This window comes from Mesocricetus auratus, unplaced genomic scaffold (assembly GCF_017639785.1).
Source record: "Mesocricetus auratus isolate SY011 unplaced genomic scaffold, BCM_Maur_2.0 Super-Scaffold_6730, whole genome shotgun sequence".
Taxonomy (NCBI): domain Eukaryota; kingdom Metazoa; phylum Chordata; class Mammalia; order Rodentia; family Cricetidae; genus Mesocricetus; species Mesocricetus auratus.
The window spans coordinates 6,223,212-6,238,843 of NW_024429184.1; the positions used below are offsets into that span (position 1 = coordinate 6,223,212).

Consider the following 15,632-nt stretch of genomic DNA (forward strand, 5'->3'; position numbering starts at 1 on the left):
TGTATTTGTGTTTGTGTGTGTATTTGTATTTGTGTGTGTGTATGTGTGTGTGTATGTGTGTGTATGTGTGTGTATGTGTGTGTGTATTTGTGTGTGTGTGTATTTGTGTGTGTGTATTTGTGTGTGTGTATGTGTGTGTGTATTTGTATGTGTGTGTATTTGTGTGTGTGTGTATTTGTATTTGTGTGTGTATGTGTGTGTATTTGTGTGTGTGTATTTGTGTGTGTGTGTATGTGTGTGTGTATGTGTGTGTATTTGTGTGTATGTATTTGTGTGTGTGTATTTGTGTGTGTGTATTTGTATGTGTGTGTATTTGTGTGTGTGTGTGTGCGTGTGTGGTTACACCCTGGCTCAGTCCTCATGCAGGCGGGTTACACCTGCGGTCAGATGTGTTCGTGTGTACGGCAGGTAGCAATCACAGAGGAGGCAGGGGAGCAGTTAAACGTGGGCTCAGATCTGGAGAGAAAAGCCAGAATTTCGGCCAGAGAGGACAGGCTGACTCAGGGTTCGCCTCCCTCCCAGATTCAGACTCTCCACAGCCTGTGCCGGACAGGCTGAGTGCCCAGAAGGGTGATGACGGTGCCCTAAGGGTCTGCAGCTCGAAGTCCAAGAGCCAGTCGGGAGGAAGCAAGCCTGACTCCGGGTGGTCACAGCAGCACACAGAATGGGGCAGCATGGGAGCAGAAGTCAAGTGATTTCACCAAAATCACGGGTCTGTATGCTTGGAGTGAGAAGGCCCCACAGGTGCAGGTGTCTGAATGCGTGGTTGCCAGCTGGTGAGCTGTTTTGGGAAGGATGAGGAGGTGTGGCCTAGTTGGAGGAGGTGTGTCACTGGAGGTGGGCTTTGAGGTTTCAAAAGCCCATGCTATTCCCAGTTAGCATCCTCTCCTCTCTCTCTCCCTCCCTCTCTCTCTCTCTGTCTCTCTCCCTTCTTCTCTCTCTCTCTCCCCGCCTTCTCCCTCTCTCTCGATCTCTCTGTCTCTGTCTCTCTCTGTGTCTGTCTGTCTCTGTCTCTCTCTGTTTCTCTGTGTCTGTCTGTCTCTGTCTCTCTCTCTCTCTGTCTCCCTGTCTCTCTCTGTCTCTGTCTCTCTGTTTCTCTCCCTTCTTCTCTCTTTCTCTCTCTCTCTCTCTCTCTCTCTCTCTCTCCCCCTCCCCCCACTATTGCCCAGTACTTGTGGATCAGACGTAAGCTCTCAGCTACTGCTCTGCTGCGATGCTCCCCACCCTGATAGTCAAGGGCTCAACCCTCAGTTAAATCCTTTGTTTTACAAGTTGAGTTGGCCATGATGCGTCTTCGTGACAACAGAGGAGTCGCTAAGACAGAAGTTCCGGGAAGTACCCATACACAAAGGCAGGACATTGGCACAAGAGCCAAGACAGTTCAAGGCAAAACCGGTGGCGGTGGAGATGAAAGAGCAGGAAATGGAGAGACTCTGTCCCTGAGTGTGCTGTCCAGGAAATGTGTCCCTCCTCTCTCTCCTTAGTTCCCAGGTTCAAGTGTCCCTGTTTCCATAGCATTCCACACCTCCTTTTAATTTAGTCTCCACCCCGTACTTACGTGATTATCCCTTTATTTTGCCATCTCCTTTTCCAGGTCCCGAGGGGAACCTTTCTGAGGAGAGGAATGTGGTGTTTCATGAGTGAGTGAAGGAATGGACAAAGACGGGCTGAGTGGACTCGTTTCCTGGCCACCGTGTAGACCAACATTTGGCTAACAACAAATAGCAAATGGGTTAGCGGATGCCGAGAAGAGCCATTGCTGCCTTGTGAAGACTGTCTATGAGCCAAAGGTTGATTCCTTCCCAAGGAGAAGAGAGCAGGAGTTTACTCAATCATGGTCAGCCCAAGAGAGAGAGATCCCACAGGAGAACAATGCCTTGGAGTCCCAGGGAGAATTGCAAATGAAGGCAGAGGTCAGAGAAACCAGAGATCAGCTGATCTTGGGGCCTGTCTACCGCATTTCCTGACAGACCTGGAGTTTCCAGCCTGATGCAAGTGTGACTCCAGAGTCAGATAACGCAGGGGTGCCTGTTGATCCCTGCTTGCCCGGTGATGAGAGCAGAGACAATCACATTCACAGGGCGCACAATGTGGCGCCCACTGAAACGGTTTGTCCTCAATCACAGCCGCAGAAGAATAACCTGGTTTGGGAACGCATGCTCAGAATACCTTCTCAAGAAGCTTCTTCCAACTGAAATGCAGCCTTTTCCATCAGCGAGAGCGTGTCAGTGTCAACGAGGTGCATCGGTTGGTTATAACCATGAGAGGGACAAATGTAAGCATCTATTTCCAGGCACACCCGTACTTCCACAGAAAAATAAAGTGGCATAGACGGGGAGAGTGGTCAGGTGCCACACCCAGTATAATTGCAGATCTCAGAGCCCCATGCCAAGATTCTGCCAAACCGTATGGTATCCAAAAGATGGGGAATTAGCTGGGGGAGGGGGGAAGCATATGGCGAGGGTGGGAGGGGTTTGGGGAGGAACTGCACAGGAGACAGACTTGCTTTTCCAGAGGAGGTCTGCTTCACCATCAGACGTTGATGCAGAAGCATGCTGTTTGAAACAACAAAGAGAATACCCTTCATATTGCCTTTTCACACAAGTAATTGCTCACTAAAGCGGCGGGCCGCATGCAGGCCAGACCCTACATACTTATAAAGTTCAGACGCAAGGTAGGTGTGTTCAGGAAAGGGAACCCAGGAGTCCAAACCTTCTTGGGTGCTGTCAAAGGCATCTGGCAGAAGTAACTTGATTGCTTGCTTAAAGACTATACTACATGTTTTGCAAGTATAATCTTTTCATTATTTCTTTGGGGGTAAAAAAAAAGTACACGCATAAAATTAAAAGTTAACATATTTTTAGTGTTTTTTTTCCAACTGTCATGTGGGGGAGGGGTGTCAGATTTGGTTCTTTAAATTGTGTATTTTTTAAATGGTCATAAGTAATTTGAACAAGGAAGGAAGAAGGAAAGGGAAAGCTGTTACGGAGAATCAAAAGGCTATCGCCATTTGGGTAAATAAAAGCCAGTCTAGGACACTCAGAAGTGAATGAAGATGGAGGTCACAGAGAACTGGGCTACGCGTTGCAGATTCAAACAACAGCCTCTCTTTCCATATTTAACACAAGAGCAGGCCGTAAATCTAACAATAGTCGGAATCCGGGTTCCCACAGGCCTTCCTTGATTCAGTGAGACGTGACCTTGAGCAAGCCTCCTTCTCTCAAAATTAGAGTTTGGGGGAACTTTCCATCTATCTGCCACTAAGCTAATTCTCACAATTATGTATTTTTTTAAAGTCCTCATCACAACCATGAAGCCATAGGAATTATTACCCCGAATTAAAAAGGAGGATACCATGAGTGAGAAATGTTTTGTAGCTTTCTCGAGGCTGCGCAATGTCCTGGGACGCAGAGACCATAGTGAGGAGGGCGGGGCCAGGTCAGGAAAGCGGCTGACAGAAGTCAGGGCAAAGCAAAGGCTGGGATGCGCCATCTGGGCTCCCTTAACCCTGTCTTTACCTCGTGCACGGGGGCGGGAGGGACACGAGGGGCCGGGGGTGGGGGGTCGACTGCTTCCCTGAACGCCCTGGAGAGGTTTAAAAGGCTTTGGGTGCTGGAAAAATGTGGCTCTGGGTTCAAATGTGGCGAGTAAGACGGTGATGGCGTTGGTGACTAACGGTGGAGATAGAACTACAGCAATGGTTACAACCAATGATGGACGAGGTGGATGGCGGAAAGCTTGGCGATAACGTGACGATGACGATGATGGCGATGACGGAGCAGGATGGTGGCGATGGCAGGGATAAGGACTGATGTGAGGACAGCTGATAAATAGGAGGAGGACGGCGACAACACGTGGTGATGGTGATCGGTGGTGGTGGTGGTGGTGGTGGTGAGCATGGCGGCGATGATGGTCACAGTGACTGGCAGCGAACCCGGCGAACGTGAAGACGGTAAGTCAATCCCGCCTGACGTTGGAAGACCTTACTCCCGTTCTCCCCTTGTGAGGCTGACATTGTTTTTTCCTCCCTCGCCCAGATAAAGAAACTGAAGGTGAGTGTCTCGGAGGTAACACGCCTGGAGCAGTAACGCTGAACCCAAACCCGGGCCTAAAGGCAGCCAGAGTACGCTCCCAACTAGAAGGCTGATTGCCTTCCTATGTAAATTTAGCTGCAGTCCGGTGGGCACTAGCATCCTGCAGATCCTCTAAGAAGAAATTCAACCGCAGTAACTCCTAAGGCACCGTGCAGGCATGAAGCATTATGACCACAACTTTGTCACTTTCACGGAAAATACATCCAAAGTATGCTTGCCTTTTAAATTTTGTTACTCTTGTTCTCTTTTCCGTCCCCAAACTGGTGAACTTTTATGGTTTTTCTGTTACTGCAATACTTGGTAATGTCCTCTGCTGGAGGAAAGCAGAGACTTTTATTTTCCTGCGCCCTCCACCTCTAGAAGACATCTCAAATTCATTTGATGCAGAGCAGCAGTGAGACGTTAGACCTCCCTGACCTAGCCAGCGTTATTCTGATAGAAAGCCTCCCTGCTGCATCTCCCTGCAGTTACTGCCATCAGGTTTGCAGGGTCTTTTCCTCCACACAGTCCCTGATGATCCCTGACATTCAACTCAAGATTTTTCCGATTTTCAAGCGGCATGCATGTGGTATCCATTCAGGAGAAACTGCACTTTTGAATTTTGATTTTTCTCCATGACTAGTTTTATGCAGTGAGACCTCCATCAAGATCCTGGACAGCGGTGCCGAGCCGCAAATCCTAGTCTAACACAACATGCTAACAGCGGGGAAACGGACACTCTATGGCGTGTGCTGCACTGCTTCAGCAGGCTGAGGGCACTAAGCACCGTTTCTGCTTAGGATGCTTTCAGTTTCAGCTGGTAATGGGTTAACTGGGACACAGCTCATCATCAATCACTAAGTGTCTGTGTTTCAATTCCTCCCAATACATCCACTGAGGAATTTCAACCTTCCCTAAACTGTCTATGGGTAATTCTACTTTAAACTTTTCAGCAAATAAGGCTTAAGCAGAACAAGGGGTAGCTAGCATATCAGATGTGCTCACGTTCCCATTTCTATGAGAAAGGTAAGAAACTCTGGTTGCCACCACGTTAGCAGTTTGTGGCATGGCATTCCTGAAGACCAGGCCCTATGTACAGCACCTGAGTCTTGTTTCTGGTGCTGTAAAGGCAGGAAAAGTGCTTTCCTGAAAACTGGATTCCCCACATGACAAAGCAGTAGAATTGCCACATAGGCTAGATGGAGTACTACATCACCACATAGGATAGAGAGAGTACCACATCACCACATAGGATAGAGAGAGTACCACATCACCACATAGAATAGAGAGAGAACCACATCACCACATAGGATAGAGAGAGTACCACATTACCACATAGGATAGATTGATAACCACATTACCACATAGGATAGAGAGAGTACCACATTACCACATAGGATAGAGAGAGTACTACATCACCACATAGGATAGAGAGAGTACCACATCACCACATAGGATAGAGAGAGTACCACATTACCACATAGGATAGAGTACCACATAGGATAGAGAGAGTACTACATCACCACATAGGATAGATTGAGAACTACATTACCACATAGGATAGAGAGAGAACTACATTACCACATAGAATAGATAGAGAACTACATTACCACATAGGATAGATTGAGAACTACATTACCACATAGGATAGAGAGAGAACTACATTACCACATAGAATAGATAGAGAACTATATTACCACATAGGATAGAGAGAGTAAATTACCACATAGGATAAGAGAGAACTACATTACCACATAGGATAGAGAGAGAACCACATTACCACATAGGATAGAGAGAGTACTACAAGGCAGAGAAGGCGAGAAGTCCTTCTTTAATTAATTTCACAAAATACATTTTTCACTAAAATCAGGACAAATTTTGAAGCAATTATTAAACTCATTGTCAGAAAGATCCAGAGATCTATTGCATCTGTTCAACTAAATTAAATATTCATGAAGATGTAACACTCCAGCAATAGAAAGGGCTATCAGAAACCAAACAGTGGGCCTGAGGATACAGATCAGCACTCTTGCAGAAACAAGGCTTTAGGTTCAATCCTGAAACACTGAAATTATAAAAAGAAATGGAAGCAGGTAGATACTACAGGAAATCAATTTGCCAAAATGGAAGGTGAGTGAAGAGCTACAATTTCTACGAGCAAAGGCAAACATATTTTTTTCAATATAAGAAAAGATGAGAGACATGGGAAATATCCTCAAGATATTGAGTCGAAGTATTATTTACAAAGTATCCTATTTTTTCTTTAATGACTTTATTCAGGGTTCACATGCCACATATTTCACCCATGAAAATACACAGTGCAATGCTGACTGTGCAACCATTATCATATTCAGTTTTAGAATATTTTCATCAGCCCAGAAAGACCCCAGCTTCTAACCCTCTCACCACCAGTAGTCCTAGACAATAATGGATGTGTTTTCTATCTCTGTGGTTTTACCAATTCTAGACAAATCATATACATGGCATCACACAACATAAGGATGTGTGGGGTTAAACTCAGCCTTGTATGAGTTAAGCAAGCATTTTACCAATAAGCTACACCCCTAGCTCAATAGACAGTCTAATATTCTGAGATATGTGTGTGTGTGTATATATATATCATGCATTAATACTTCATTCCTTCTATGACCAAGTTATAGTTTATTCTATAAATAAACAATTTACTTTTTTAAATTAGTTGATAGGCAATTGACTTGTTTCTAGCTTCGGGACCTTCAGAGTAATGTTGCCGTGAGAATAACTGACATAGAAGCTTTCTTGTGGTTGCTTTCCTCCCCCCATTTTGGGGTGGGGGAGTGCATGTTCCCATCTTTTTGTTTATTTTCCTAAGAGTGAACCGCTGCATCATGAAGGGACTCAATGTTTGTGTTTCTAAATCTTGAAGGCTGTTTCACAGCAGCCTTGACTTCCCTGATGACTCACGACACTGAGCATCTCCTCATGTGCTGATTGGCCATTTGTGTGTTTCCTTCAGAGAAATAATGTAATTAGGTCATCTATTGATTCTAAATTTTGCTTTCTATTACTTTATTAGATATGTGACTTCCACACATTTCTTTCCACTCTATATTCAATTTTTACTTCATTGATAGAATCCTTTGAAAACTTCTGAAGCAGAATTCCCAGAATTCTCCTGGTCTGGTAGCCCCACCTATAACTTAACTGCCTGGCTACTGGTCAATCAGCATTTCATGAAACAAATACACGTGACAAATCTTTACAGCCCTACAGCATTATCCCATGTTGTCCTTCTGAGGAAAGGATCCCAAACGGGGTGTTTCACAGAGGTCCTGGGCTAGAGCCGTGTGAGCGGAAGAAACACTATCGTTACCTGCTTTGTCACCTGACCTGCTTCTTTACCGGGCTGAAGGCACCACCGAGCTGCTGCGAAGGCATGAAGGAAACCAGGAACTTGTCACACGGTGTGCTGCACTCTCCTCCAGAGCCACATCCCATGTTCTAGGCAAAGGGGCCCAACCAGACGCCGTCTTCCGTAAATGCCCCCACTGTTTTGTGAGGTTAATGGGAGTCCAGGACCATCTGATAACCACCTTGTACGGTTTAGGCCGACTTTCTAGTACACTATGTTTGTTGTATGACTCTGCACGTCTTTCTAACTCCCTTTGCCGGCACTTATTGAGGCAATTAGATGGGGTTGTTTGGAAAATGCCTTACTGTAATGGCTACGACAACTTGTTACAGTGAATTCCTTAAAGTAGTCCTGCCTACTGTGGGATAAAGTGTTTGGTTCTGTTGGGTCATCTTTTGTCCTGTTTAAAGATGGAGAGTGAAGATTTCAAAGTAAATCATTTTTCACAACAGAAAGATTCGAGATTCACAGGTTAGCCTGTGGACCACCTCTGTAATTACCACTGTTGTTACATTTTGGCTGTCTTTAAGGCCAGGTTCTGTGTTCTACAACAGCAGAGGGATAAGGGAATCTTCCGACCCTTGTCAGTCAGGGGAGAGTACTCAAAATTACCTCGAGCCTACAGTTGGGGCAAGGGTGAGATTTAATCCTTGTTATTCTTCTTCCAAGAAACCAGTCGCTTCTTAGAGAAGCTAAGTCGCTGTTGCGATTGCCTGTGTGCTGACTTCCAACTGGTGTTTGCTTTACTATTGCTGTCCTGAACCATCCTTTCCTGTCTCCCCCTCTTCTACCCTACGAGTCAAGAATCTGTCTGCTTCATCAGAACTAGATCCCATACTGATCAACGTTCTCGTTCTCTACATTTTTATTTTCATTTCCTTGGATTACCAAATCTGTGCTTTTTTTTTTTTCTGACGCTGGGATTGAACCTAGGACATCACACATTCTAGGACAACATTCTGCCGCTGAGACACCATCTCTACCCTTGTTTGTACTTTTCAAGAATTAGGTTCTTGATCTTTTTCTAGTTTCAATGTGTATTTCATACATACATGGAGATATATGTATATACATATATGAACTTTATATGTGTATATATGAATTTTATATGTATATATACTTTAATCATGCATCTTTTCTACCTTGATCTCTATAAAGAGATGCTTATAAAGGTAAAAGTCCATGTTAAGTGTTATGCGCCTGTGGACCCTCGAAAGTGCTTGTGTTCTGTCTTTACGCTGCTACTATAATGATGCTGATAAAAATATTTATATACTTTAATCGCTTAATGAATTGTTCTGTTCACTATCAAAACTATTGAGGTTCATTCCTGTGCGCCCCCCATGCTCGCTATGCCCTCTCCCACACTATTCTCCAGCACATGAGACCCCACACCACTGATAAACCTCCCTTCTGCCTCTCTTATCATCGTAATCCTTGGCCCATCAGCCCCTGCCTCCCCTAGTAACCTGCTCCACAGCAAATTCCCACACCACACCCCACCTCAGACCTGAAAAACTGGAAGCTGTGGGTAGGTACCAGAGATGGCTTTCCAGAGGCCCCGCTCTCATTCTGATCCCCTCCAATCAGAGCATCACTGGGGCACATCAGAACGTCCAGCCCTGTAAAATGGTGTTCTTGAACACAGGATCACACACAGAACAGAATGGCTTCCCGCCTGACTTGTAGTCACAGGTGACATTGAACTCCCAGTCCTCCAACTCCTCCTTCCTAAGGTTGGAATCACAGGTGTGTGCCACCACACCCCAAGCTTCGTGTACTCAAGATAAACACTCTACAGACTGAACTGCATCTTCAGCCCAGTATGAACTAAATGACGCTAAATGGTTCATTTCATGACTGGTGTAGTGCTAGGCTTTTTCTCTTGGTTTTCTATTTTCCTAATGTATTTTGGCATTTTATTTGTGCGTGTGAGTTTTGATAAAATATTAAGTATATTAGCATACCACCGAATTTTATTTTATGATCTAATTGAAGAGAATATTAACTTAATTTAAATAAAGACTGTCCACATATCTCTTCATACAGTTTATGTTCGGTCACTATCACATTATCTTATTCTTTCTGAGTTTTGTTTCTTTGATATTACATTTCCACTCTAATTTCCCCCAATGGGCTGCTCTGTGCCTTAACCTCCTGCAAATATTTGGAATTCTAGGAGCAAATTGCATCTAAAACTTTCAAAATCTGTACTTATTAATCAATTATAAAGACTATAATTTTTACTGTGGTCTATTAAAAAATGTAGACATTAGAAGTTGTATTTTTCCCTGCCCTTCAGCCTTTTCTCAATGCTGCCTTTTGTTTTGAATTCAGACAGTATTTTCCCTTTTAAATAAGTATCATTTCTTTACATAGTCCGCCTTCAAGGCAACTGTATCTATTGCTAGGTTACGTTGAAACTCAGAGCTCACTGCAGGAAGTTTCACATTTCTTATCTCTGACTACCTCGCTAAGCTGTAGCGTGCACATGTTGCATTTCATATGTATGCATGAATGTACACATGCAAGTGTGTGGTATGTGTGGTGTGTGTGTGTGCACATGCATGTGCAGATGCACATTCCTCTGCATGCAGAGGCCAGAGGACAATACCAGATGTCCTTCCTGTTCTAGCACTGTCTACCTCATCCTACGGGGACAGGGTCTCCTGGTGATCCTGGAACCTGCAGTCCTTTCGCTAGTCTGTCTGGCCAGCGATGCCAGCAACATCCTGGTCTCCACCACCCATATATGGGGTTTTTTTCTGCTACTATTTTGTTTTCACTTTTATGCCTCTTTTTTATTTTCCTACCCTCTTCCCTCCCCTTAACAGCCTGGACCATTTAATGGAAGACAGGATCCACATGTATCTTATTAGGAATTGATATTTTTAATGTTTCCTTCTCTTTTAAGATCTATTTCAGAGGAAAGTGAATATGCTTAGCTACAGTACACCATCATGCCTCCTGGGCTACAGAATTCCTCCATAAACCTTGCATTGATTTTCCTAGGCTCTCGACGTCAGGGGCGATCTTCACTTGTCCAGTACGGAAGCACTGCCAAGAGAAAACCAGTCTGGGAATAGTCAGAGACTGGGTGAGAGGGAAGTGGAAGAAAGGGTCTTCTCAAATCCTTCACTTCCCGTCTTCAGATCCAATGGAGGAAGAAAAGAAAAGGTACCAGGCTGAAAGTGCTAAGATGAAGTACCCCTGAGTCTTGCAGAAACACCTCAAAGAACTCTTAGAGGCTAAGGAATCAAACAGGCGAAGGCTTCCTGCTACGCCCTCCCTGAATGCACCCCTGAGTCCCACAGTGTTTTGGAGCCAGAAGGAAGAGAATATAAAGGCCAAGGATCAAGTCAGTGGCCCTGCTGCAGCGCAGGCTGCCCTTGAATCCAGGCTCCCTGACATCCACGCTCAAGCCATCACTTGTAGGCACACCAGCCATCAATCCACATTTCCATCATTCCTGGCAGAAGGCACCCACAGCTGCAGAGACAGCCTTCGTTCAAGAAGCAACCTGCAAGTCTCCTTGCTTACCGACTGCATCTCCTAATGATGATATTCTCTCTACATTTCACAAAAACAACATCTCCGAGAAGTCACAACAACATTTTTTCTTCAAGTTTACCCCCCCTTTCCCTAAATCGCCACTGCTTCCCTAGATCTAATTGGTTGGTCCCTTGTTACGCATGTGGCCCATTGTCTTGGTGACCCTGGTGGCCACTGGGCATCCATCACATTTCTGAAGAAAGGTCTGTTATATAAATATACCCGTAGTGAGCTTATCCCCTCACTCACAAGCCTCCAGCCTGGGGTGAGGGGACTGCGGGATTCTGCCTGTGGCCACCTGGGTGCTTGTTCATTATCCAGCATCTCTGAAGGATGCAAGGATGGGGAGCGGGTAGAAGCCACTCTCCTTGATGCCGGCTGACGCCACTGACCACCCACCTGTGGGAAGACCGCTGTTCTGGATGACCATCCTGACTCTGCGGCCCCTAAGGTGCAGATTTCCCGACTTCTTTAGGAAATGCTCTTCTCCCTTCAGTTTTGGATAGAAAGGACACCTGTTATTCAGGGGACTGCCTATGAGGAGGGGTGGGGGTGGGGATTGAGGGGGCGTTGGAAACAAAACCAAGGCAGCCGTGGACCAAGCCGTGTACGAGGCATCTCCGGGCAGCACATTTCTGTGGTACCCTGGGCTCTGAGACAGCGAAGTTCCCACACGCCCCATGCCTGCCTGCTCCCACCTCTACCCTCTACTGGGTACCACCACCAGTGTCCCTGGACTCTGAGACTCTCCAGTCTTGAGTCTGAACATAATACACCCTCTGTCTTCTAGAAACCCCTCAACACTTTTGATCTTCTAGTAAGCCACAGTCATCCTCGTTTCTTTTAGGGAGCTCGCATTTCCATGTGCATTTTTAAACTGAGTTAACTTGTTATTTGCAAGGATGAAGAGAATGACGGCTCGGGCCCACAGCTCCACCTAATAAAAAAAAAAGGAAAGAGAAGTTCAACGGTGCAATAAAAAGTGCATGGGAGCTTAGAATATTAAGAACTCTCTTTTTAGGCACTTTCTTCAAGTGCCTTTAAAAAAACACTTTGTCTTCATTCCAGAACTTTAAATGTTATTTTTATACTGTCCATATTCTATGTAGGGCATAGAAAAAAGTCTGTGTTTTACATACTATGTAATACAGATGTAGGCTATAATTTATGTTTGTATACACATTTATAATTTTTTACAGAAACTATTTTAAAGTCGTTATCTCAAAGAGGTTTTAAGTATTTGGTGCAGCCGGAGAAGCATATTTTTAAAGGGTGTACAGAAGAAAGTTATTAGGACCATGACTTAAAAGTCTTTCCCATGAAGACCTGCAGTTCAGCGGAGGTGGCTTACAGACAAAAGGGTCAGGACGAGGGAGATGTCCCAGTGTCACCACCCAGCTTCAGGAGGAGCACTGACACTTTGATCTGTGTGGACTTCTGAGTACGATCCGGGCTGCTGAGGAGCGCGCCGGCTACCGCACGGTTTGAGGCGCACTGCGTTAGAAGTTTATGTTTGCATTATTCTGGGGTGCTGTGATTTACAAACAGGCTTTGTTGCTTATTTAATAATCACTGCCCAGCTGAAGCTCCAAACAATCAGCATTTATTTTATTTCACTAATTCTCTTGGCACGTTGTCCTTCTTAGTTGGAACACAGGTTTCTCCTGCCACCTGGTGGCAGTATATGCCTATTGCGTGGCGGGGGGAGCAATTGCCAAACTTAGCTGTTTATCTGCTGAGGGTGAAAATGCAAACCCAGAACAAGGAAGATTTGCAGGGGGTGCTTTTTTTTAACATCTCCTGCAACATACAAAGCACATATATATGCATTGCCTTATCCGAGCCTCGTGTGCAAGTAAGCTTCTTCAGGCGGTATGCTGGCTTATTTTCATTGGCAACCTGCTCACTGAGAAAGAGGAGACCTCAGCTCAAAGAAGACTGGCCTGTGGACAGGTCTGTGGGGGCACCGTCCTGACTGATGACCGATGTAAGAGGCCAAGTCCACTGTGAGTGGTTCTATCCCTGGGAGGGTGAGTCTGGGCTCTAGAAGGAAGTTGGTCAGTCATAAGCCTATGAACAAGCCGTAGAGTAAGGCAGGATTACATCAGTTCAGCACAGTGGGGGGGTCAGATCTGCCCACAGCACGGGGTAGAGTCTTTATGGCAGATGGGACTCAGAGAGTAGACAGGAACCAGGCCCAGGCTATGACGTTCCCAGGCCTGGTTCCAGTGCCACACATCTGTCACCCCTAAAGGCTCCATAGTCCCCTGGAATGGCAGCACTAGCTAGAGACTGTCTTCAAACCCGGGAACCCGGTTGAAACCATAACAAACACAAAGACACGTGAGCTCAAGTTGCTGGCAGTAAAAACACATCACCTGAAAAGATGAAAAATCATGGGGCTGGAGAGATGGCTCGGCAGTTAGAACAACAGCTGCTCTTCCCGAGGACCTGGGTTCAGTTTCCAGAATTCACATCGGGTGCTCACAACCGCCGGTGATGCCAGCTCTACACAGTTACCAACACGCATACGGTCTATGCATGTAAGCATGTGTGCCTGTGCACACGCGCGCACACACACACACACACAAGAGGGGGGACCAAAACAAATATTTTTACAATAAAACCTAATGAAACGTGAAAATATCCAGTTAAAAGAAGGAGAGCTGACAGGTCTACTCCACTCAATCCGGATCAAGCCTAAAGGGCATTGCCAGGCTTCTTATAGAAAGCAGGAAAAAATAATAATAAAATAAGTGTGAATTACCCCCTCACTCCGCAAGGCATTTTCTCACCTGCTTCTCCGATCAGTCCCCCAGACACTTGTGACTGCTGATCACAGGAAGAGTACTGCAAGAAGAGATGAGGTGCGGGGTTTAAAAGGGGGGAGAGGCCGGGGACACAGACCTGAGGGGCTAGAAACAAAGGCTGTTCTAGGGTTTCGTGGGGAGCGAGACTTTGGTGTAGCTGCTCACGTGGAGACGGGTGGAAAGCATGGCTGAGTCTCGTGGGGGACATCGGGGAGGGAGGAGCCAGACACATTGGCAAGGAGTGCAAAGCAGTGACAGGGGTCAAAACCCCTGGGAGAAGACACAGCACCTTAGCCTGAAGCTAAGACAAAGTCTGCACCGTCCATGACAGAAGTCAGCCTGCAGGACTTTAAGACGAAATGTCAGCGATGAAGGGTTCTAGAGAGGAAAGGAGAATCCTTCAGCCCAGACCTTCCCCCTGATTGGCGGTCACACGGAACAGTGCTACCAGACACTTATTTCTCAGCAGATTCTACAAGAGGAAGGTGCTTAGCATCTCCCCTCCTAGGCCACTTAGAATTTTGGGGCAACTGGCGTTACGGCCGTTGATCTTTGCCTTTCGATTCGGATTGTAGTTTCCACAAGAACTCAGTAAATGTTTGTTAAATGATCGCTAAATTAACCAACTGATCAGCAAATGGGTGTGTCGGGCAATCCGGACACTCCTCACGGTGCCCATTTAACCAACTGATCAGCAAATGTGTGTGTCGGGCAATCCGGACACTCCTCACGGTGCCCATTGCCGTCCTCTTCATTTCACCAAGGTGCAATGGTGACCCCCCCGACCTTGTTTCACCGAGGTTTGTGCAATGGTGACCTCCCTCCTGACCTCGTCCTCCTCTTCCATCCATTCCTCCATGAACGCTTAAGGCACACTTCCCTCTCCCACCCAGAGCTCTGCAGAGGAACAGCAAAGGCCTCCGAGTGGGTTACAGCCCAAACAGACCCTCCTTCTCCCCCTGGAGCATGCGTATCTGCCTGCCCTCTCCCCTCAGCCACGCCAGACACAGGGGCACTTCACAAGCACATCCTGCTCTAGGTGGGATCCCAAGGCTGCCTCCGACCTCTGTGTAGCTTAGCCCCTCGGAGCCGCAACTCTTCCCGTGTGTCCGTTTCTCTCAAAGCCCTTTCCTGGTCACTGTGTCTGAAATCCACATTGCCCCTGACAGGGACAACCTTAAGACCTTCCCTGCTTTCTGTTTTGAATAGTACTATGACGTCACAATATATGACACAATTTGCTATTTTACTCCATTTCTCTCTCTTCTAATGTGCCCCCAGGAAGGCACCAGAGTCTATTTCGTTCATCACTGTACCTCCGGTATTCGGCGCTCACTATTTGTTGAATGAAGTCTCTGGCTCCCAAATAGCTCAATTCCACATGGTGCCTCAACCAAATAGACTAGCCTAGAAGCCAAAAATGATTTGAACTTCTTACTTTGCTCTTGGAAAAATACTTTAAAAAAAAAAGAAAGACCACAGACATAATTCAAGCAGTAATTCTTAAATTTTGCTTGTCTCTCTATTCTTAAAGTCCAGTAAACCCTGCTTAAAGCTGTCTCTCCCAGCTGGAACTCCCCCAGGCTTGGTGAATCCATCCCTGCCCCTTCCCCAGGGGCTTCTCCTTTCCCTACCTGTCTTCCTGCACCTACCACCAGTGAGCCTGAAAAGACTGCCTGGGAGGCACCCAACTCCCCGCAGACAGAGAGGGCAGAGTCCCTAAGAATTAAGCTTCTGTCACTTGCTAATTAAAAAAAATAGGGGTGCAGCCAGTTACGTGTGTCCGTGTGCTACAAATGTAGCTAC

At 46.0% G+C, this 15,632-nt stretch overlaps 1 long non-coding RNA gene across 1 annotated transcript; it reads right to left on the bottom strand.

Annotated features, from left to right (window-relative positions):
* Positions 1 to 10,334: 10,334 nt before the first annotated feature.
* LOC121136844 lies at positions 10,335 to 15,211 on the bottom strand. The gene is made up of 4 exons (XR_005874003.1): positions 14,891 to 15,211; positions 13,812 to 13,866; positions 11,416 to 11,506; positions 10,335 to 10,521 (listed from the first exon to the last, which is right to left on the bottom strand). It is a non-coding gene; the product is annotated as an uncharacterized LOC121136844 (long non-coding RNA).
* Between the last annotated feature and the right edge of the window lie 421 nt (positions 15,212 to 15,632).